This window comes from Penaeus chinensis, chromosome 42 (assembly GCF_019202785.1).
Source record: "Penaeus chinensis breed Huanghai No. 1 chromosome 42, ASM1920278v2, whole genome shotgun sequence".
Taxonomy (NCBI): Eukaryota; Metazoa; Arthropoda; class Malacostraca; order Decapoda; family Penaeidae; genus Penaeus; species Penaeus chinensis.
Window position 1 is genome coordinate 17,594,219 of NC_061860.1, and position 25,000 is coordinate 17,619,218.

At 49.5% G+C, this 25,000-nt stretch overlaps 2 protein-coding genes across 8 annotated transcripts in view; both read left to right on the forward strand.

The window, feature by feature from the left end:
• The window catches only part of LOC125047764, a 204,950-nt gene that overhangs the window by 108,071 nt on the left and 71,879 nt on the right, over positions 1 to 25,000 (forward strand). The gene's annotated exons all lie outside the window — the stretch shown is intronic.
• The window catches only part of LOC125047763 (ras-associated and pleckstrin homology domains-containing protein 1-like), a 159,137-nt gene continuing 145,170 nt past the window's right edge, over positions 11,034 to 25,000 (forward strand). For 2 of the 5 annotated variants that reach the window (XM_047646192.1, XM_047646195.1), the window contains exon 1: positions 11,034 to 11,105. The gene's annotated coding sequence lies outside the window, so the exon portion shown is untranslated. Of the gene's footprint in view, positions 11,106 to 11,217; positions 11,389 to 25,000 lie in introns of those variants that run through there. The other 3 variants (XM_047646196.1, XM_047646197.1, XM_047646193.1) reach the window with 2 other exon arrangements.

The window sequence follows — 25,000 nt, forward strand, 5'->3', positions numbered from 1 at the left end:
GGGCGGCCACCTCACCTCGTCAGGCCGCCTTCGTATCGCCTGTTTTATCCGACAGGAACTGTTAAGGCTACGTGCGAGCCGCGCCTGGCCCTTTAATGCGTCGCGGGACCCATCTGATACGAGCTAATTCCCCTGGGCCGAGGGCTGGGCCGCCCCGGCCCCTCTGTGCTTTATGTCCTTTTCCACGCCAGGTGCGGTTCATAGGCTTAATGGAGTTTTTTTTAAATATCCAAATTGTAGTTTTTTATGTTCCTAAGCTCTGCTCTGTTTTAGAGGTTAGAGTGGGCGTAGCCTAAATAACCAGCAATGTAATAGACAGGCGATTATATATTGAGCTGTATCGGTGTACAAGATAATGTATTACCTTGTTGTGTCAGACACAGTGTCAGACTGACTTCCAGAATTGGATCAGCGCTATTGAGTCACATATGCCTTTAGAGCAGAATGCAGGAGTTGATTCTAGCAAGCGACCGCATTTCGCGCCCCGGGGGCAACTAGCAGTTAGCGCTAGCACTGAGAACCACGAGGCCGCCGCGGCAGTGTTGCTAGCGCCTCGGGGGCACCACGCTCGGCGCTTGCATAACGCCCATTTAGGGTGACTAAGGCGATAAGGCGGGGCGGGAAGGCGAGAAAGCGAGGGAAGGAAAGGGAAACCGGTTTGCCTAAATTTGCTCAAGTAAAACGAGACTAGTATGGGCTCGACGGCTCGCTTGCAAAGAGGATGAAGTAATATTGGGAGAGGGACAGAGATGGAAGCAGATGGCGAGACAGAAAGACATGCAGGCCTTACATAAAGCCAGAAAAGATAGCATACTTGCGTGCACTAATAGATTCTTCAAATTATACTTCCTGCCCCGATGCATGCATGTGACGGTAATTAGAAATAGACACATTAGTTTGTAATTTTGTCGGATATAAAATACCCATAATTACGCGTAATGGGACGGTCAATCAAAGATCCGAGTCTCTAGGTACCCCTAGGAATACAACGACTTCCTTCAAGGCGAGCGACAAGGAAGCCAAGGTTGATCGTAATATCACGTACGACACGGACATGCGGTGCCTAGCTATGCGTGCCGTACACATAAGCAGAAATGTGTCACTCGCCAATCAAAAAGGGGAAGCTTTCAGCGCGGAAGTAGGGTGGCGGGGGCTGTGCTTGACGCGGTGGAGTGAGACCTTCCCTTCGGTGACGTAATGATTCACCCTATTGTGCTGATTGAGCGGGAATTAATGGAGTGAGGATTTAAGAGTCGCGGTCACGACGAGGGAGGATGGGGAGGGGGCTTGCAGTGCTTGTCAATTGCATGCAGAGCCCATGGTAAGTGTTGCAAGTGCCCTCTCTCTCTCTCTCTCTCTCTCTCTCTCTCTCTCTCTCTCTCTCTCTCTCTCTCTCTCTCTCTCTCTCTCTCTCTCTCTCTCTCTCTCTCTCTCTCTCTTTCTCTCTTTCTCTCTCTCTAGTTATATTTAATATATAAAGACAACTAGGGTTTTGGTTTACTCCCTTCTGTTGCGTAACGGTGCCGAATGTTTTACTGGTCAGGTGATAGCTGTGCAAATGTAGTTCACAACGTAGTTTCACTGTGGTCTCGCCGTTTTATCTCTCTTTTTCCCTGCATTTAATTGTATTATTTTCATACCGTGAATATTGTAATTACTACTTCCCAGCGCTAGGTCGTTATTAGCTGTGGGAACTGCGAAAAAATCAGCCGAGAAAAAAGGTCGTGCGAGCGAACAGGAAGGGCGAGTGCCTGAGAGCGCCGGCATTTGAGTACAAAGGTGTGCTGCACGACGGGAAGCTTGCTCTCTCACTGTTTATTTATTATTGCTCTCTCTCTCTCTCTCTCTCTCTCTCTCTCTCTCTCTCTCTCTCTCTCTCTCTCTCTCTCTCTCTCTCTCTCTCTCTCTCTCTCTCTCTCTCTCTCTCTCTCTATCTCTTATCTATCTATCTATCTCTCCCTCTCTCTCTGCGGATATATCTATCTCTCTACCTATCTATATTTCACCATCATCTCTCTGGTTACTATATTATGTATTGGTTTCCCATTATCCTGGCGAACTTATGGTACTAAACAAACTAGAAGCCTAGAGTGAAAGCCCGGAAAACACAAGCTTAGTAATGATGAAAATGATGTTGATGACACATGCAATATCACATGTACGGCCACTATTTCTGCAACTCCCCATAAACCGCCATTAATGGGGCCGTCGATGCAACAGAGCGTGTATTGCAAATCACAGTGAATATCCATTGCAGTCAACAGGCAGAATCGCATGTTAAGGACGTCATAATTTGTGTTCTTAATTTTTAAAATGAATTGTTTGTGTACTTTTATTTAAATTTGATATTCAGCATTTATGTATGTAATTGTTAATTTTTAAAGTTTATGTTGATTGATTGTCATTCCTCATTGTGTGCAGTGTTCTGAAATATTGCCGATCTATATTTGACTTATATTTACATTTCTCGTATAATTTGTCCAATTGAGCCTTCAGTTCAGTCACCCACAATCATCTCCCCGGAACTTACATTATAGCTAAGATACTGAAGCCTCACGACGGGGAAATGGCCATCCTTCTCCAGTCACCTCCAATCTCGGCCTGACCAGAAGTGGACTCTCTCTTGGTCACTTTCCCGACGACTGTTCCTGCTCCCCATGCTTTCCTCGTCTCGGTTATGCGCGTGGCTGGACTACTCAGATTTGCCTTTCGAAACAGCGTCTTGGCTTGCTCTGCGCGCGGTGCGTCTTTGTTCTCGCGCATTTGTTTGCCCGAAGCGCGTTCCCCGCAGGACATGTAGGTGGAGGCGGGTGCCTTTGGGGAATTGGGAAATGTTGTATGTGATGCATCGGGGGAAGGCAGGAGTTTCTTGAGTTTGAATTCTCATTTTCTTTTATGAACTTTATTTCTACTCTGCTTTCTCTTTGTATTCCACGAAATCAACAATTTCGAATGAAATTCTTCTTCTTCTTCTTCTTCTTCTTCTTCTTTCTCACTCTCACCCGCTTGTCTTTATATCCACACACACACTCATACATATATACATCCATATGTATACATACATTTATATATATGCATGTGTGTGTATACATATGTGTGTGTGTGTATATATATATATATATATATATATATATATATATATATATATATATATATATATATATATATATATATATAAAATGGCATGCCTCTTCTGCGCCGCCTCTCCTCCCGCACCGTTCAGGCTCCCTGCTCCCTGACCGCCTTTTAGGTGAGTGACCGCTCCATCGCGCTGCAGGGAGAGCGCTAAGGTGACCGATGAGCTCGCCATCGGCCATCGCGCGCGTGTGATTGGCAGCGTTGTCAGATCGTGAGATTGGCAGCGTTGTCAGATCGTGTGATTGGCAGCGTTGTCAGATCAAGTGTCAGACTTGTGACATGTGCGAGGCGAGCGGCAGTTAAGTATGTTTGCCTTGTATCTACCTGAAACCACGTATTTTTATGTGCCTTCGTTTAAGAATTGGATCTTGTATATGAGTGAGGGAAGGGGAAGAAAAAGGACATATGTTGATTGCTCATTAATTCCTAATATACTTTAAAGTACTTGGTCGTGTCGTATTTTATTCGTTTTGCAATTTGACCTTCAAGATAAATGCAGTTGATGTAACCGCAGCACCTTCTCGACTGACAATTACATTTACTCAAAGAATCCTTGATTAAATTTTCTTAATTAGATCAGCATTGGCAGGCACCTCTCGCTGGACCTACAAGCTGATGGAATAGCTTTCCGATCGCAGCGCGGCGTCCGGCGCCCCGCCCACCGCCTCCCACCCTCATTAAAGTGGCCGGACGAGGTTCTTGCTTGAGTGTAATTAGGGAGGCGGCGGCCAAGCGAGCGAGGGAATGAATGCCTGTCTGTCCTTATCGAGAGGGTTCGAATCGGTTAATGAGGCGGAGGAAAAAGCTCATATCGGGGACCAGTTGACCTCCGCCCACCAGTGTCAGATGTCCTCTCAGCATGCCTTTAGCAAGAGGAAAAATGTCAAGTTTTGGTAATGACTTACCTCTTTCCATCTTATGTTACGTTCCTGGTATAAGAAAAATATGAGCGTAGTGCCAGATGGGCGGAAGAGGCAGGGCGAGAATTACAGTTGCGTCGACCCTGCCAGGAAGCAGCGGCAGAAACAACAGCGGCAGAAGGTTCGCCACACCAGCTGCCGACCCCGAGTGTTGTGTGGCAATTGTAATTGTTGCTCGTGATAGCGCTTGACCCGCTGGCGGTGCCTGCGGCGGGAAGGGGGGGGGGGATGGGAAGGACGGAAAGGGGAATAGGGAAGGGGGAGAGAGAATAGAGAAGGGTAGGTAAGGGAAAGGGAAAGGGAGCAGGGTGCGGTGTTTGTAATGAGTGTGGCGTCGGCTGAGGGGAGGGGAGGAGGGATGTAGCGGGGCCTGAGGTGTTTACTGTTACGTTGCACTATGTTTTGTGACGCGATACCTGCGTCGGGTTCGTTCGCTCGGCGTCGGAGGAGGTTAGACAAGCCGCGGGGGGCGGGGGCGGCGCGAAGGTGACGCCGCAGGTAAGTCGTCACGCTGGAGTGCCGGGGAAAGGCTTATTGTAAGAAAGTCTCGGCGTCGCTTTGCCTTCGCGCAACGAGCCGTTAGTGTCCCGGTGCCACGACCCGAGGGGGCCTTGCGGGTCCGTCGGGAGCGAGGTCTGTGCCATGGTGAGAATCATGCACGGCAGGGTGGCTACCAAGCCTCTTTCTCCGCCGATAAGCGAGGTCGTCGGTTTCGGCGAGGCTTTTCACGAGGTCTCATTCACTCTGCATACGGGACCGGTTTTCGGGTCAAGAAAGCAAGGGACTGCGCTTTGGTGACGCCTTTTGTTTTGCCGCGAGGCTTGCGCTCTGGGTTTCCTGTTGCAGAGGCGAAAGAAGGTCCGGGGAAAGGAATTTCACGTTTAGAAATGTTCTTTTTATGAAATGGTAGGCTGATCTTTTTTTTTTTTTACGGAAGTAGAAGTTATGTTTTTTTTTTTATTAGGGGGTTGTGGAGGCGAGGGAGAACGGCAACGCACACGCACACGCGAGCGGCCGTTCTGCTCCGAGCGTGCGGTTTATGACTGCCGTGATTGTTGGGGAGACGAGGAGAGAGCCTGTTTTTCATGAGCAGGTGACAGTCGGTGCGAGGCAGATACGCTTTAGGATTTTGGACTGTGAAGTAAACCCCGCGACCTCCGGATGTGCTACAATGCCGAACTGCGTTCTGTCACAGTCATCAAGTCCCGGCTGTAATTTCGGAGAGCAGTGCGTCGTATGACTAGATGTTTCTTGCGGAGAGGCGAGATTTCTTGTAGACATTAAATATCCTTGTACCATACCTTGTTGTAGCGATTCGAAGGTTGCGGAGATTTACGAGAACAGGAAGTACAATTGTGAAGTTTGAAATCGGTGCTGGCATTACTGCAATATATTTTTTATGCAACACAGGTTCTTTGTATCCCGCAATTGTAGCTGACTTAGAGTAGCGTTGTTGATGCGTTGTCACGGAGAAGTGAAGTCCGCGTTTGCAGTAAGCTGGACAGGACAGAGCGGGGCGGGACGAGGCGAATGAATGCAGCTGCGGAGGAGGGCGGGCCGCCGCCGCCGGGACGGCCGCCCTGAGGAATCCGAGGCACAGCCCTGCTTGCCTCTTTCATCGCCTTCACTTACTCATGGCTCTGGAATTCAGCCGTATTGTAGATCAAGGAAAATCGTCTTGTGCATTTGTATCCCCATTAGAATTAGGGTTAGTTTTGTGCTATGCATATTTGTTTTTAAAAAGAAAATACGCATGATGCCGGAACTATCCACGGCCAAGGTCACACTTACGCATGGATAACCACTGCACTTGGCGCACGCGAAGTACGGCATGAAACCTCTTGGGCTGTAGACGAAGGCTTAGAACGGTCCTCTCTGTCCTGATGATGAGGGTAAAGGTGCTGGCTGAACGCGGCCGAACGTGCTGGCGGAGGAGTTGAACGACGGAGCAGAGATGTGGGTGCGACTGGTCACGCCTGCCTCTGAGCGACGCTCATGTCTCTGGCTCGGCGTCCCTTACTCTAAGGACCTCCAGGGATGTAGATTGGAAGCGCCCTTACTCTCCGCGTCGTTTTCTTCTCCTGTCGGAAGCGCTTTTGAGAGCGTGGTGGCGCTAGGGGAAGATTCAGTTCTGCGTGGAGAAAACGATGAATGATTGGTATTTAAGTAATCAAGAGTTGTTGATAATGCGAGTAGTGATACCCAGCACCCTGACAACCGCATTCCGATGGCGATGTCTCACTGTACTTAAGGCCCCTTTCATGAAGAAGGTCGGGGGAGAGGGTCCTCAGGCAAGACTATATTATAAAGCTTGTGACTCCGGCTGATTACATAATGTGCAGGACAGCGGGCACGAGGCGCGGAGAGCCGCCGAGGTCGCCGGGTTGCCAGCATCCCTGTCAGGGTGGAGGAGAGCGGGAAGGAAATGGAAACGAGGAAGAGAAGGAGGGTTAATGTTTCATCTATTACTGGAGGTAGATATATAGCATGAAGATACGCACGCGCGAGAGGAGAAAGGTGAACCATGTGAAGTGTCCTTCCCCGTTGCAGCCGAGGGAAGGCAGCTGACGGTATCTCCGCCACGACCCCGAGCGCATGTCTCCGAGGCACACTGAGACCCTCGTTGTCTGCGATTTAGTCTAGTATGACTTGCCTTTTTATTATTATTTTTTTTTTTTTGGGGGGGGGGTCGAGATATGTATTGAGTATTGCGGTATAATCTACATGAGTTGCTGTATTTTTAGGAGTCTTTTATTGTTGCCATCAACATAGTTTTTTTTTTACCTCTTATCCATGCTCTATCCTAATTGCTTATATTATCAAGTTAGTCGAAAATGATAACCAATGGTGGGCCAAGATTCCTATGGGAGCCTCTGTGTGGGCACTGTTATAGGTTTTAATACTTCACAGTGAATGGCATTGTTGATTGCCGAGCATTATTGCCATTCCTTATCAACCAAAGCAGTTGCAATTATAGCTTTTTCCCTCATTCCCTTTCCTTTTTCTCTGTTTCTTTGCTATTCGTTATCGAGTACAATTGCGAGTTATCGGTTTCCTCCCTTTTCTTCTTTTTATCTCTTTTGTTTTGAAGAACAGACAAGCGGGGTGTGTTGTGGCCCCACTTTGCTAGGCGGCCGGCGTGCAGCTGCTGCTTAGGGGGCGGGCGGGCATGAGTGGGTGCAGGGTGGGCGCCCGAGGAAGTCACCACGTGCCCGGCCGCTCGATGCCATGCCACGCGCCGACACCTTTGTTTCCTTGAGATCCCCGTTGGGGCGCCTCTGCGGTCAGTCTGCCGCCGCGGTCCGGGTCTCGCGCTACCTTTCGGTTTCCTTATTCCTCTTCTCTCTCTGCTTCGTTCTCTCGCCACATTTATCTTTTAGTCTTTCTTTTTTTGCGCTTTCTTTCTGGCTTTCTACCCTTCTCCGTCTTCCTCTCCTTTTTCCTCTCTTTCTCCGTCTCCTTCTCCGACTCCTCCTTTTACTTCTTCTTCTCCTTTTCCTTCTCCTTCTCCTTCTCCTTCTCCTTTTTCTCTTTCTTCTTCTCCTCCTTCTCCTCCTCCTCCTCCTCCTCCTTTTCCTCCTCCTCCTCCAACTTTTTTACTCCTCCTCCAACTTTTTCTCCTCCTCCTCCAACTTTTCCTCCTTCTCCTCATCTTCCTCCTCCTCCTCCTCCTCCTCCTCCTCCTCCTCCTCCTCCTCCTCCTCCTCCTCCTCCTCCTCCTCCTCCTCCTCCTCTTCCTCTTCCTCTTCCTCTTCCTCTTCCTCTTCCTCTTCCTCTTCCTCTTCCTCTTCCTCTTCCTCATCCTCATCCTCATCCTCATCCTCTTCTCATCCTCTTCTTCTTCTTCTTCTTCTTCTTCTTCTTACTCTTCTTCTTACTCTTCCTCCTCCTCTTCTTCTTCTTCTTCTTCTTCTTCTTCTTCTTCTTCTTCTTCTTCCTCTTCTTCCTCCTCCTCTTCCTCCTCCTCCTCCTCCTCCTCTTCCTCCTCTTCCTCCTCCTCCTCTTCCTCCTCCTCCTTCTTCCTCCTCCTCCTCCTCCTCCTCTTCCTCTTCCTCTTCCTCTTCCTCATCCTCATCCTCATCCTCTTCTTCTTCTTCTTCTTCTTCTTCTTACTCTTCCTCCTCTTCCTCCCCTTTTCCCTCCCCCTCCCCTCCTCCCCCGGGAGCTGCCTCGGCCCAGATCTCGTTGAAGACGCGACGCTGTGTTTCGATGAAGCTACATGAAAGAAGGGTTGTATCAGTACGCAGTCGTCAGCCAGCTGCGCGCGCTAACCTTGAGGTGGAGGCGCACCATCTGCCGCAGGTGGCGCTGAGCTGCAGCTGCTTTGGCCTCACCTCTTCCTCCTCGTTGCGCTGGAAGAAAAGGCTGATTACCTGTGTTCCTCTTCTGTTGCGCCTTGGGACGGCTCGCTCGGCCAGGCACTTTTCCGTTGACGCGCTGTGAATATACACACACATACGTGCGCACGCGCAAATAAGCACACATATGCATACATGCATGCATACGTACATGCATACATACATACATACATGCATACATACATACACGCATACATACATGCATACATACATACATGCATACATAAATGCATACATACATGCATACATACATGCATACATATATGCATACATGCATACATATATGCATACATGCATACATATATGCATACATGCATACATGCATACACACATGCATACATACATGCATAAATACATACATGCATAAATACATACATGCATACATACATACATACATACATGCATACATACATGCATACATACATGCATACATACATACATGCATACATGCATACATCCATGCATACATACATGCATACATGCATGTATACATACATACATGCATACATGCATGTATACATACATACATACACATATGCATACATACATGCATACATACATGCATACATACATACATAGCATACATTCATACATGCATACATTCATACATGCATACATACATACATACATACATATATGCATACATATATGCATACATGCATACATACATGCATACATACATGCTTACATACATGCATACATACATGCTTACATACATGCATACATACATGCATACATACATACCTACATACATACATACATACATACATACATACATGCATGCATGCATGCATACATACATACATGCATACATACATACATACATACATACATACATACATACAAACATACATACATACATACATACATACATACATACATACATACATACACACACACACACACACACACACACACACACACACACACACACACACACACACACACACACACACACACGCATACATACATACATACATACATGCATACATGCATACATACATACATACATACATACATACATGCATGCATGCATGCATGCATGCATGCATACATACATACATACATACATACATACATACATACATACATATATATATATATGTATATATATATATATATGTATATATATATATATATGTATATATATATATAAATACTTAGGTGCAACGCCCCGGGTCAGCGGCAGGTGGCGGCAGGACGGGTGTGCAGAGTGCTCGCCCTGCAATCCTTGGCAAGAGATACTACTCACCTCCCTCGCCTTGCTTCCTCTGTTATTACCTTGTTATTCTCTTTTGATATTTCTCACCGCCCGTTTGTCTCACTGCCTGCTCTCCTTTCTCTCTCTCTTCCGATGTCATCCTTTCTTGGATCATCTCCTGCTCTGCTTCTCTCTCTCTTTCTCTCTCCCTCCCTCCCTGCCTCCCTCTTTCTCCCTCCCTCCCTTCCTGCCTCCCTCTTTCTCCCTCCCTCCCTCCCTCCCTCTGTCTTTCTCCCTCCTTCCCCTCTCCCCTGTCTCTTCCTCGCACTCTGCCTTGCGTCTTCTGCCGTTGATATGATGGTGGTACTTGAACGAGTTCTTCTCTTTGTAGGAGCTGTCAAGGTCGTGCTGGTATTACAACGAAGGGGAGGGTGGCGGGGTAGGATGGGGACGGGGGCAGGTACAGGGTGGAGGGAAAGAGACTTGGGAAGGGGTGGGGGTAAGGATAGGGGTAGTGTAAGAAGAACAGGGGCAGGGATAGGGACGATGATGAAGAAGAAAACAAGCAAGGACGAGAAGAAGGTGAAGCAATAGGGACACGGGAAGGAGGAAGAGAAGGCGAGGGACAAGGGGCAGGGGAAGGAGGCGAAGTAGATTCTAGGGGCAGGGAGGGCGGCAGGACTGGCGGTGAAGGGCGGCCGCAGGCATGGGGAGGGTGATCCAGATTTTATGGTGATGTGTGTAGTGCGTTTTTTTCGGTGCGTGTCGGGGATGATGACCGATGTGGAGGCAGGTTTTGTGGTCCTGCCGAGGCACGCGGCGCGACGGCGAAGGAAAAACGAAAAAGGGCACGTGTTCGCGAGTTATTCGGTGTTTGTGCTGGTATGCTTTGGGATTTGCTAGTGAGAGCACTTGCGGCCGAGCCTTTTTTGATGCAATTTTCTTGTCTTAATTTGCGATCCTGTACCGCTTGTATATTTTTGGTGGCTTAAAGGGAGACTTTCTGATAAGGTGCGTAAGTCCGGTCGTACTGTAACACGGCCTCCATTGGGCAACGGGTTGGGTTTATGGGCCCTTCATTTTGATAAGATCTATTTCATGTGAGTTTTCTGTCACACTGATAATCTATCAGACGTTATGGTGCCATTTGGTAATGTTCTGGAGACATCAAGTCAAGATCCATCAGTTACAGTAACCCAGTATGTAAAGACAACTATAGTACTGCAAAAAGATGAGGGGGAGGGAGGGGGGATGGCGCTGGGGAGGGGGAGACGATGGCCCGAAGGAGGATAGAAGGACCACGTGGACTCACCTCGGCGGGTAGAGGGCGGGGGGCGGGGGGCCGGGGGCTGGGGTGGGTAGGGGCTGCGGGACTCGGCGCTGCCCGGCCTCACTCACTCCCTGCGAGTGGCGACGGCAGCACCCGCACGCACCGCCGCTCGCACGCCATGGAGTGAGCCCTTCTGCCGCCTCACGCAGGAGTTACGAGTATGCGTTCTTGTGTCTTGCGCGTCCGTGTATCTCGTACTGTGAAAGATGTGATGTTGGAGTGTGAATAAAAACGATAGGTTCTCTTGAAATGAACCACGCAAAATAAGAGCAATTTATTTGTCAGTGGCTGTGCGGTCTACACAGGGCGTGCTGGGGCATTAGAAATGACCATAGTTAATAGCGACTCTTCGGTCGTAAGCCAGTGAATATCCAGTGAAGTTAGGCTTGTAAATCGAGCGTTCGGCGGGGATTTAGAGCCCCCATCCTTGTGAGGGGAAAGGTGAGACGCTGGTATTTCCTTCGGATCTCTTGGTGGCTCCTTCACTCCGCCCCGCCCTCCCCCTCCCAGTGGCGCCTTGTGCTGAGGATGACACGGGACCCACTCGGTGCACTTTTCATTGTGGGAGTCCGTGAAGGACGTGAGTGAACGAGGGAATGGGTGAGGGAGTGAGCTTTTACCGAACTGGAAGGAGTGAGGGAGTGAGAGAGTGAGCATCTCCTGTCCCTGTGCCTTGGCAAAGGAAGACACGACGCAGACACGTCTTGGCGAGTCCGTCATGCAGTGTGTCATGTTTCCAAGTGACTGGGAAGCATGGTTTTATGTGTCGGCGGTGGAGCGATTGGCAACGATCTGAGTGGTGGACAACATACATGTTGTTGGTGGATGCAGTGTCTCATTCATATTTCCCTAATTCTTTTTATTTCGTGATAGACTGTAACGATTTTATGGACTCCAAAGTGATGGAAAGCCGTTATGCATAGCAGAACGAGCCCATGTGATTTATTTATTGGTATGAAATGTGATGGAGTGAAGAATTACGTTGTGACGGCTGGTGGGGCTCCCGGTGCAGCGCCGAGTTTCGCCAGTGTCAATGAGCAACACTGCTGCCATTCAAACGTTTGTCAGGGTGAATGTCTACTGAGAGGGATTCAGATTTGATCATACTTTTAGCAGAGGTAGTTATCCTCACCGTTTTCAGGACCGTTATGTTTTTTTGTTTTTTTTTTTGTCCTTTTACCTGCGGTTTTGTGGAAGGCGAAGTGATCAGGTGGCCTTCTCTCTTCGAATGAGGCCTCGTCATCCTCTTTTTCTTGGAAATGCTTGAACGTTGTCAGATGAGGCTGAGATTTTTTATCTGCTTTTGTGTGTTGTTTGACTGTATGTGTTCAGGTGTGTGTATGCGTGTATGTTTGATTATGGTAGTGTGTGTGTCATGCCTTTAATTGACTGGATGTCTGTAAAAGCGTTTACTGTCCAGGCTTTAGAGAAAAAGTGAGGGAGCGCCCCCTTGGCTCACAGCGCGGTGTGTGGGTGGCCGCGTCCGCCTCCTGCTGCAGTAGTAGCCCAGATCTCAAACCCGCCCCCGCTCACCCGCCAGTCTCCCTCGGGGCCACCTGGGCCACGCCGCGCCTCCCTCGGGGCCGAGGCAGAGCGTGGTCGTGCCCTTCGGTCGACGCGTCAGGGAACGACTGGAACGGAGGTTATAAGGCCAGAGACAGATGGCCAGACGTGCAGGCATTAGCGTATTAACGTCTTAATGCGCTCGGGCTTGGGGCTAATGGGCGTGAGCGCACCGCAGCGACGTGCAGCCAAATAAACAAATGAATACTGGCACGTGAATACCAAAGCGCGCGCCCAGAGAGTAAGGGAATTCAATGAGAAAATTTAATGGGAAGGATAATGAGAACAATAACGAGAATCACAATAACACATACGCTCTGAAACAGAGAAGGGGAATCAGAAAGATATAAAGAGAGGGAAAAGAAAGCTGAGAAGAGCTTATCCCAAACCTCAGGTGTGACTTCTAATTCTCCAAGGAGTGCGGCGATTCCCCCTCCCTCTCCCCTCTCCCCTCTCCCCTCTCCCCTCTCCCCTCTCCCCTCTCCCCTCAACCCGCCCCCGCCCCCAGTCTGTTTAGCCCCACGCTCATCTCAAACACAATCCCTCCCTCCCTCCCTCCTTCCCCATCCCCCTGCCATGCCGCGGCCCCAAGAATCGTGGGATTTATTGTCGCTAACGAGAGCCGCATGCGGGCATCTGGTGGTGTAGGAGGAGGAGGCGGAGGAGCAGGAGCAGGAGGAGTAGGAGTAGACTAGGAATAGTATTAATCAGGGGAGAAGAGGAGGAGTAAGAGTGGGGGAGGAGGGTGAGTAGGGGTGAAGAAGAAGACGAAGAAGAAGACGAAGACGAAGACGAAGAAGAAGAAGAAGAAGAAGAAGAAGAAGAAGAAGAAGAAGAAGAAGAAGAAGAAGAAGAAGAAGAAGAAGAAGAAGAAGAAGAAGAAGAAATGGAAGATGGAAGATGGAAAGAGAGGCTATGTAGAGGGGAGGGGAGACATGGGGGAATGGGGAGGGATGAATCTGCTCTGTCGCACCCCCGACTGCATGACCGTCTGTTGATATTGATGTCAGCTCCCCGTGGTGATAATCCGCCAGTTAGATTACCGGCGATGATGAAAACAAGCTTCATCACTTCGATATTTTCCATATTAATTGGTCTCAATAGATGCTAGGATATTACTCCCAGCCATGCCTAATAGATTCCTATCATCGTAATTGGATAGGAGGAAATCACAGCGTTAAAGTCATGTGAGATGCTCGGGATATGTCATGCGTGCATGATCATGACAAAGCAACTACAACTGTTTGTTTGTTTATGAACCTATTATTTATCTATTTATTTATTTATTTTAAGGTAGGACTTGGATGGGCGTAGGTGTGTGAGTGTGTTGTGGGCGTCACCTGGCCAACCACGGAGAGAAGCTTCATGCAAATTTCGTCCCGTATTTTTTATTATTTATATTACTTTTTCGGAAGGGTAGAAGGGTGGTTATCGCTTGACGCGTTGCCACGCTGACATTTGCCTTGGCTTCTTGGGATGAGCTATTGGTTCCCGCGAGAGCTGGGGGGAGGGGGGCATGGCTTTCCGGCTGGGGATAGAGTTTCGGAATTCATTGGTCATTACCTTGTTGCCAGAGCGTGTGCATTGCTCTTGTTACTGGTGTCATTGTTACACTAACATCATCTTATTCTTTTCACTCTTTTCCTGTAACGTTGTCATCGAAATCATCATCATAACTGTTGTAGCTGCTTTTATATCTGCAGTTACGACCTGCGGTAGACTTTCTCTCTCTCTCTGTCTCTCTCTCTGTCTCTCTCTCTCTCTCTCTCTCTCTCTCTCTCTCTCTCTCTCTCTCTCTCTCTCTCTCTCTCTCTCTCCTCTCCTCTCTCTCTCTCTCTCTCTCTCTCTCTCGCTCGCTCTCTCGCTCTCTCTCTCTCTCTCTCTCTCTCTCTCTCTCTCTCTCTCTCTCTCTCTCTCTCTCTCTCTCTCTCTCTCTCTCTCTCTCTCTCTCGCTCGCTCTCTCGCTCTCTCTCTCTCCCTCCCCTCCCTCCCTCCCTCCCTCCTCCCTCCCTCCCTCCCTCCCTCCCTCCTCTCATTCACTCACTCACTCACTCACTCACTCCCTCCCTCCCTCCCTCCCTCCCCTCCTTCCCCCTCCCTCCCTCCCTCCCTCCCTTCCCCCCCTCCCCCCCTCCCTCCCTCCCTCCCTCCCTCCCTCCGCCTACTCTCCCTCTATTCTTCCCATCCTTCCACCCCCTCCCCCTCCATCCCTCACACCCTTTTTGCCCCTCTATCTCTCTTCCTCCTCCTTTCGCCCTCCTTGTTCCTCCATCTCGCCCCCCTCCCCCTCTCCCTACCCTTCCCCCTCTCCCTACCCTTCCCCCTCTCCCTACCCTTCCCCCTCTCCCTACCCTTCCCCCTCTCCCTACCCTTCCCCCTCTCCCTACCCTTCCCCCTCTCCCTACCCTTCCCCCTCTCCCTACCCTTCCCCCTCTCCCTACCCTTCCCCCTCTCCCTACCCTTCCCCCTCTCCCTACCCTCCCCCTCTCCCTACCCTTCCCCCTCTCCCTACCCTTCCCCCTCTCCCTACCCTTCCCCCTCTCCCTACCCTTCCCCCTCTCCCTACCCTTCCCCCTCTCCCTACCCTTCCCCCTCTCCCTACCCTTCCCCCTCTCCCTCCCCTTCCCCCTCTCCCTACCCTTCCCCCTCTCCCTACCCTTCCCCCTCTCCCTACCCTTCTCCCTCCTGGGGAATCATGTAGTTAAAGAATGAGGAAGTTGTGTGCACCTAGCGTTGGTGGTGACTGCGGTGGCAGCCGGATGTGATGTGTAAGTGTTGTCAGGTTGGCAGGCGTGGGCGGTTTGGTGGGCGTGCGGACAATGGGCTAACGGGCGTGCACATGGATGTTGGATTGGTTACGGCGTGGGCGCGAGGGTGCTGCTTGAAGTCAGGAACGGGAGGAGGGAGCCTTCTCCTAATCTTCATTATCTCCCTTTCCCTCCACCTCTACTTCCCCCTTCACCTCTGCCTTCATCTCCCCCTCCCCCTCCTCTCATCGGGTCGATGCGGGGGCGGCGGCGTCCATGGAAATGAGCGAGGCATTATGGTAGCGAGACAGAGGACGCGCTGTAGCCGCCCGCCGACGCCCGCAATCCCCCCCCCCCCCCCCCTTGGTAATGCTATCGCGACGCTGCCACCCTGCGGTACACTAAGGGTTCTGAAGTCTGCTAAGGGGGCTTCTGGATTCTCTTATTTTTCATTTTTCCCCCGAGTGGCAAAATGGTGGGGAGTAAAAAAGTACAATTGCTGATCAAGACTGCTGAAAATGGGTGGTGGTTGATAAGCGCGATTTTATATATAAACGGTTATTTTTCACTCTTATATACGATTATGCCAAGGAAGCGATTGTGGCTGTCAGTCACTTGCAAGATATCTGTTGTTTGGAAGCCGTTCGACTTGGATCTAAGAATAGGTAGTTCAAGGCTTCTTTCCAAGCACCGCCATCCCGAAACGGAAATCCTCGTCGAGAAGATTCTCCTCGAGTGATTACGAGAAGCTGTGTTCCTGCCCCTCGAGGACGCGCCAGCCAGCCAGGAGGAGGCCATGGCCCGGCGGGGGAGGCTCGAGGAGCATTCCGCACCGGGAGACAATTGGCTGGTTCTTCTCCTTCGGCCTCCCTAGGGAAGGGGGCGTTCCCCTCGGCGACAGCCTTGCTACTGCTGTTGCTGCTGAGAGGGACCTCTCCTCCCCTCTCGGTTGACCGGTGAGAGGGCAGCCCAGGCGAAGGAGGAGCACTGAATGGAGCGCGATCGGGGGGCAACACGCGGGCGGCGGCGAAGGAGCTCGCGGCCGATTCCTAGATGAACTTTCGCGACAGGAATGGACCCGCCTTCTCCTTTGTCTCCTCCATTTTATTTCTCAGAGTTAATGGTTTTCTTTCCCTTATTTCTCAGTGTAAATTATTTTTTTCTCTTCATTTCCCAACGCAAATGGTTTTCGTCCTGCCTCCTTACCGAAACAATACCGCAATAATTAGCAGCCCTTTTGGGGAGACCCTGAGTGTTTACATACGGCGGGGTGTGTTGTTTAGGTAAATTGTTTAGACGAAGGTCATTAACAGAGGGCGAGGGGGCGGTTGGCCTTGGTCTCCCCTCAAGTACCAACCAGGCACAACCCTTCCCCCTTCTTCCTTGCCCCCTCCCCTTTCTCTTTCTCTCTCCCCTCCCCTCTCCCCTCCCCGCAATGCGTGTTGATGCACTTGAGTCCTTGGAGACCTTCGTGATGGAGTCGCATCTGCATTGTGCTTCCTTCCTGTGGCGAAACAGCAAGTCATAAAGTAAGATGATCAGCGCAACAGCCGCAACCTTTTTTCCTTCTCTTTTCCTGCGCATCTCGGAGGCGACACCCCATCCTCCTCTAGTTCATCGAACACCGCCCGGCCAGCCCGCCAGGCACGTGCTCGAGCGTCGTTCGGGTCGCTGATCCGAGTGCGACTCCTACTCGCTCCATTCATCGGCCGGACTCGTCTTTCACCCTCGATTGGCTCCGCTCACGTGGCTCTCGAGCTCTTCCCCTTCCCTCTGCAAGGCTCCCCCTTGCTTTATCTTCCTCCTCTTCCTCCTTTGCTTTATCCTCCTCCCCTTCCTTTCCTACTCCCCCCTGTCTATTTATCTCTCCCTCTCTCCCTATCTCGCCGCCCCTCTTTCCTTTCCTCTCCTTAATCCCTCCCCCAATCATGCCCTTGCTCCCCCATTTTTACCCTTTTTTGTCTGTTGCTCCGTATCTCCGTTTATCTCCCCTTTGGCTTCACCCCTCGACCCGGCACTCTCTCGTTCGCTGCAACCGAACGCCGTAACTGGCTGTACCTCCTCTGGGCTTCCTGTTCACCGCAGGCACAAGCAGTCGCAGGCAGATGCGCTCCCAGGTGGACGCAGTCATCTTGCGGCTTGCATGTCGACGAGAAAGGCTGCGACAAAATGGACGAGATTCGCGAACGGAATCTGGGGACCTTCGTCTTTCTCCTTTAATAAAGGTCATATGACTCTCTCGCTCTAGGCCAAAGGTCAGGCCACGCGCGAATATGGAAAAGGAATCGCTAATGGTTGTTTATTCATTCATGCACTAGGGGATTGTGAATACGGGGTATGGGCGGAAGGGAGAGGGAGAGGAGAAGGTGCCTCGGAAAGGGGAGAGGGAGAGGATTGAAGAGAAAGAGAAGGAAGTGAGGGTTAGGGAAAGGAAAACGATAGGAGGGGATAAAGAAAAGGGTAAAAGATAGCGAGAGCAAGAGTAAGAAAAAACATCAAGCAAGCAAGCGAGCGGGGAGCGAGAGCACATGCACTCTCCCCTCCCTTCCCTTCTCTCCTTTTCTTCCTCCCCTCCCCTCCCCTCCCTCCCCTCCCCTCCCCTCCCCTCCCCTCCCCTCCCCGCACATCCCCTCCCCTCCCCTCCCCTCCCCTCCCCGCACATCCCCTCCCCGCACATCCCCGCACATCCCCGCACATCCCATTTTCCTCCCCGGCGCCCTCAAGAAAGGGCGGCTTGTGCTTACGGCAGGGAGCAGCGCCATATGTGCCTCCCCCCTTCGCCCCTTCTTAACATGGATCCTCTTGCCTTAATTAAAAAGCGCCACTTGTGAGGAGTACTGACTTCCGGCGGGCGGGCTGATACTGCCTGAGCTGCGTGATGGATGGGCGCGGGCGGCGGGGGGGGGGGGGGGTTACGTTCATTGGAATTCTAGTCAAGTGTGGGTTCAGCTTATGGTTGTTCTTGTATTATTATTATTACTATTATTATCATTATCATTATCATTATTATTATTATTATTATTATTATTATTATTATTATTATTATCCCTTTTATTATTGGTAGTATTATTATTATTATTAATAATAATGATAATTATTATTTTTATTATTATTATTGTTATTATTATTATTATTATTATTATTATTATTATTATTATTATTACTATTATTACTATTATTGTTGTTGTTATTATGGTTATTATTATGGTTATTATTGTTATTACTTTTATTATTGTTATTGTTATTATTATTATTATTATTATTATTATTATTATTATTGTTATTATTATTATTATTATTATTATTATTATTATTATTGTTACTATTATTTTATCATTTTTAATATTATTATTATTATTATTATTATTATTATTATTATTAGTATTAGTATTATTGTTACTATTATTTTATCATCATCATTATTATTATTATTATTATTGTTATTATTGTTACTATTATTTTATCATTATTATTATTAGTATTATCATGATTATTATTACTATTATTATTATTTTTGTATTATTATTATTATTAACATTGTTATTATTATTATTATTGCTATCGTTATTAATGCTTTATTATCATCATCAGGGTGTTGTTATTATTTTTGTAGTTTGTGCCCTCTACAGATAGTGAATCTATTATCAGCTCATTGTTATTATCATCGGCATAACTATTACTGTAGCTTAGAGTTATTTCATTTCATTTTCATTCAGAACTGGTTATATTTTGATGTATTTTTTTTATTTACATATTTTTTTTTTTTTTTTACATAACAAGAATTGTAGAATAGAATTATAAGTGTCTAAAAGATAATCAGGTCTGGGAATAAAACGTGACCTGAATCGACCGATGAATCTCATTATGATTAGATATTTGTTGGCATCGATTTCCTCTCTCGGGGAAATAAGGCGCTGGCGCTCAAGTGGAAGTGTAGAGCTCAAGGGCAGTCCTTCCGAGGCCCGACGCCGCTTTCATCGTCACCTCATCGTCATCTCCATCTTCATCTTCGTCACGTAATCGTCATCTTCATTGTCATCATTATAGTCATCGTCATCGTCATCGTCATCGTCATCGTCATCGTCATCGTCATCACCATCACCATCACCATCACCATCACCATCACCATCACCATCACCATCACCATCATCATCATCATCATCAACATCATCAACATCATCAACACCATCATCACCACCTCCACCATCATCACCACCATCACCACCACCTCCACCATCATCACCACCTCCACCATCATCACCACCACCATCATTATCCTGTATCAGCTGCGTCGCCTTGATCTCCATCATGTCTTACCTTTATCTGCATTATCGCCTTGAGGTGTGATTCCCCACGCAGGGCTAAGGGAAAGGGCGGGAAGGGAAAGGGTCTCTCTCTCTCTCTCTCTCTCTCTCTCTCTCTCTCTCTCTCTCTCTCTCTCTCTCTCTCTCTCTCTCTCTCTCTCTCTCTCTCTCTCTCTCTCTCTCTCTCTCTCTCTCTCTCTCGCTCTTGCTCTCGCTCTCTCTTTGCTTCCCGGTCTCCCTCTCCCTTCCCTTCCCTCCCTCTCTACTCATTCTCCTGCAGCGTGACCTTTATCTCGAGAAAGGCCAAACTCGAATGACCTTGCATAGTTTCTTGGATACGAGAGCGAGTGAATGGGCTTCTGGTTAGGCTGGTAGATGAATGTATGCATAACGTAAAAGAAAAGGGTTAGTAAAATTATGATAACAGTAATGATGATAAGGATAACAAAAATAGAAAAACACTAACAAAAAAGCAATACTGATAGCGGTGATAATTAATTATTATGGTAATGATGATTCTTATGATTGTTATAATGATAATATAAGACCATGGGAGTGCGAGGCCCCTGGACGGGGTCGGAGAGATAGTGGAGCAGGCAGCTGGCGTGGCGTCGTGGCGTAGTATGCGGACGGAATATTGATATACAAAAAGTAAAAAAAAGGTAATAAAAATAAAAACAAGCGTTCTCTAAGGGTTCTTTGAGGATTGGAATTCATATTAACACGCTATACCCGATACGGTGATGATCTGGGGATTGGAGGGCCGGCGCTGCCAATCCAGATGGAACGCGTGCGGGTCGACCGAGGCTCCCTGCTTGCTTTCTCTCCGCCTACGATGTTTTTTTTCCGTTTCCCCTCTTTCTTAACCCCCTGTAGCAAACTCTGTGTCTGGCTGTCTGTCTGTATATATTCATGTCTGTCTGTCTATCTATCTAGGCCTTTTTATTTATCTATCTATCTATCCACCTGCCTATATGTCTGTCTATCTATCTGTTCATCTGTCTTTCGATAACGTCCCACCTTCCTCCTTCTCCTTCCCTTTTCCCCCTTCCCCCTCCCTCCCTCTCTTCCCTCCCTTCCTCATCCTTTCCCTTTTCCATTCTCCTTACCTTCCTTCTCCTCTCTGCCCCTTTCTCCCAGGCCCCTTTCTCTTTCCCTCCCTTTTCTCTCTCTCCCTTCTCCTCCACCTGCTCTCCGGTAGCCTTTCCACACTTCTGTTATGCATCAGGCCGGTAGTCTTATAAACAGAGCGCGGATGTTTCTCTCAGCACATGCGAGCTGGTGCTAGAGTACACCCTTAACGTATTCAAGGGGGAGAAAGAAGAGGGGAGAGAGGAGGAGGAGGAAGAAGAAAAAGCAGGTGAAGGAAGAGGAGAAGGATGAGGAAAAGGAGAAGGAATGAATAATGAACGTAAGGAAGGAAGGAAAAAAAGAGGGAAAAGGGTAGGAGTAGGGGGAGGAGGAAGTGGATGAGGAAGGAAGGATGAGAAGAGAGGAGGGAGGAGGGAGTTTGCTGGTCATGACATTGTCCAGGAACTGTCGATTCAGAGGAAGGTTTATATTGAACCGACTGTTTACGTCGCCCCCCTCTGAGTGAATGAAGTGGAGGGGCAGGGGGGGGGGTAGAAAGGGATGAGGGTGAGAGAAGAGAGTAGTGGAGAGACAAGTTGAAAATTGTTTACAGGAAAATATAATGAAAGTCAATGAAAATAGTGTATATCCATAAAGCAGAATAAAGAATAATATTGTAACTGCAAGCAATCAGAACCACAGACCCCGGACGCTGGACAGGGAAGGGGGGGGGGGTAGCAAGGGTGTGGGTTTAGCGAGGGAGAGGGAGAGGGGTTGGGGTGGGGTTGAGTGGGGGTCAATGCCACAGTGTGAGCGTATGTGCCGTAGCAGACTGAGTCACACAACCTCCCCAATACACGCCATTGCAGCTGGCAACACGTGTCGACGAGGGCATAGTATCGTGCTCTTAAGAGGCACTTGGTAGTAGTGTACACAGACGCACAAGGAAGGGAAAGGAGAGAGGAGGAGAAGGAGGAGGATGAACATAACTTGAATATGTGTTAGTAAGGGGAGGACGAGCAGAGAAAATGTTTGTGAATGAATCTATGTATACATGTATATATGATGTATGATGTTTATATGTATGTGTTATGCATCTACGTATGTATGTATGTAGAAAACAAACGTAAGAAGAAAATCCCAGTAAAGTGCCTCACGGAACGATATAAGAAAGGGAGAAACGAACAAACGTAGTCATCCATTCGACCCGAATGGAGGACCACAGGAAAGTGCATCATTTAGTAGCATTGAAGGAGGATAAAGGGAAAATGCAGATAAATGTGGAATGGGTGAAAGAGGAAGAGCAACCAGGATAAAGAAAGGGTGCCGGGGACGAGGCGCGGGCGGGAGGAGGAGGACGCAGGAGGTCGGGCACCGCGCCATATAAGGAGGCGTCGGCCCAGACCTTGTGCGAGAGAGTACTCCGCCGCTTTTCACCAGGACCTTGTTCTCACTCCTCGCCTGTTTCCTCGGCTCTCTGCCCCCCCCCCCCCCATCTCTCTCTCACTCTCTTTCACTCTCTCTCTCTCTCTCTCTCTCTCTCTCTCTCTCTCTCTCTCTCTCTCTCTCTCTCTCTCTCTCTCTCTCTCTCTCTCTCTCTCTCTCTCTCTCTCTCTCTCTCTCTCTCTCTCTCTCTGTCTCTCTCTCTCTCTCTGTCTCTCTCTCTCTCTCTCTCTCTCTCTCTCTCTCTCTCTCTCTCTCTCTCTCTCTCTCTCTCTCTCTCTCTCTCTCTCTCTCTCTCTCTCTCTCTCTCTCTCTCTCCTTTGGTGCTTTGTTTTGCCTTTTAGTGGAGCAGTTAAAACGCTTATATTTTGGGTCCCCACTGTGGGGGTCAGGAGCTTCGTGGCCCGACCTCCGCGTATCCTCAAAGCTGGTTCGTTTTTAGCGTCTGGTAGTCTCGTCACTGGGTAGCATGTCCTTCTCCACCCTTTGCACTAACCCCTTCCTCTCTCATCCCTTCTTCCTCTCTATTCCTCTTTCTCTTATTTATCCTTTCTTTCATCGCCCTCTTCCGTCCCACACTCAAGTTCATTGCCTGCAAGGCGTAGGCCTCTACGCCTTGCCTGTACAGGTGCACCTGTGTCCCCTCTCGAGCGGGACAGCGCATGGCTCCAATGCTACCCTTGTCCTTTGTCAACTCGCAGCAGACTCCGCATCACTGCCATTTATGCCTCCCTCTCTCTCCTTCACACGCAGTTTTCCTCACCCCTTTTCCCCTTCAGACTCCCGGTCGTCCGCCCTCCCCCTCCCCCCAGATCTTTTACTCCACAGCCTCCCCGGTTCCCCTCGCCGCAACCATGATAGCCCTCCACCTCCCCCCTTCCTCCCTCATCCCCTCATCCCCGCGCCCCTCGCCCCCACTGTGGCGCCAGACATAATTACATTCGAGAAAGTTGTTGGTATCCCACACGTGCGGTCTCCTGTTGCTTCGAGTGGAGATGATCAGGAAAGTTGCCCCCTTCCTCGCCCCCCTTCCGTGTGGCTGGCTTTGCCCCTTTGGTTTACAATTCACGCCCCGTGTTGGCTGTTAGTGGACACTGGAAGTGCTTTTGCTTTGCGTGGCGTGCCTGGATGAAGGATGGATGCCGGGGGAGGGGAGACGACGATTCATGTGAATGCATCGGAATGTGAGGGAAAATACCGGCGGTAGGAGGAGGAGGAGGAGGAGGAGGAGGAGGAGGAGGAGGAGGAGGAGGAGGAGGAGGAGGAGGAGGAGGAGGAGGAGGAGGAGGAGGAGGAGGAGGAGACGGAGGAGGAGGAGGAGGAGGAGGAGGAGGAGGAGGAGGAGACGGAGGAGGAGGAGACGGAGGAGGAGGAGACGGAGGAGGAGGAGACGGAGGAGGAGGAGACGGAGGAGGAGGAGACGGAGGAGGAGGAGACGGAGGAGGAGGAGACGGAGGAGGAGGAGACGGAGGAGGAGGAGACGGAGGAGGAGGAGACGGAGGAGGAGGAGACGGAGGAGGAGGAGACGGAGGAGGAGGAGACGGAGGAGGAGGAGACGGAGGAGGAGGAGACGGAGGAGGAGGAGACGGAGGAGGAGGAGACGGAGGAGGAGGAGACGGAGGAGGAGGGACGGAGGAGGAGGATACGGAGGAGGAGGATACGGAGGAGGAGGACACGGAGGAGGAGGAGACGGGAGGAGGAGGAGACGGAGGAGGAGGAGACGGAGGAGGAGGAGGAGACGGAGGAGGAGGAGACGGAGGAGGAGGAGACGGAGGAGGAGGAGACGGAGGAGGAGGAGACGGAGGAGGAGGAGACGGAGGAGGAGGAGACGGAGGAGGAGGAGACGGAGGAGGAGGAGACGGAGGAGGAGGAGGAGGAGGAGGAGGAGGAGAGGAGGAGGAGGAGGAGGAGAAGAAGAAGAAGAAGAAGAAGAAGAAGAAGAAGAAGAAGAAGAAGAAGAAGAAGAAGAAGAAGAAGAAGAAGAAGAAGAAGAAGAAGAAGAAGAAGAAGAAGGAGAAGAAGGAGAAGAAGGAGAAGGAGAAGGAGAAGGAGAAGGAGGAGAAGTCCTGCAAGACGGCCCTACAGGACGCCTTCGAATCCCCCGGAACAGCGGAGGAGCGAGACAGGCAGCCGGAGGACCATCTGGCACCCTCGTTAATCCCGGGTCAGGTCCTTGTTGTGGCGTCGGCGGCGTCGGCGCCTCTGCCTCCCAACTTTTATGGTGCAGCCAACAACCGGCCCACAAGGGTAGGAGCACCAAAGAAGGAAGGGCTGGCTCATTCAGAGAGAAGGAAGGGGACGCAGACGAGAGGAACCTCGGATAGATTCAGATGATGATGGCGATAGAAGAATAAGAACGGGGAAATAGTGGTCTCTGTGGAGGGACTCGTGTGAGGTAGATATCGCAGGAGAAAGGGGAATTTTAGGGAATTAAAGAGCGAACATATAGGGAAGAAAGACAACGAGAAAATGAGAAAGATCTTATGTAAACCAAAACTTCTTCGAGGAAGAAAGAGCATTTATTCCGGGTTGAGTAAACGCATGGCCGGGTAAAGTTCAGAGAGGATTTACAGTGTATGCAGATGGAGAGTGAAAAAAGACACGCAGTTCCGCTCTGTGATGGAGGATGTATTAGCATATGAACTTTTGTCTTTTTCCTCTCCAACCACCGAGCTGGGGAGGCTGGAAATGGCGCAAGTGATAGCGTATTGTGTGTTGATTTATATCCTTTTTATTTAGATTTCTTTATTAATTTTGTTTCGGGGAATTGCGATGTGCCTTTTTATCTCTTTGTGTTTTTTAACATGGAAATGCTTCTCATACGAACCAAAACAGGTACACGAAAACGAAATTATGGCTCTTGGAACACATATCCTATTCGGTAAATTTACTGCTCGCTGTGCAGCGAAGTCATTATTGACGCCC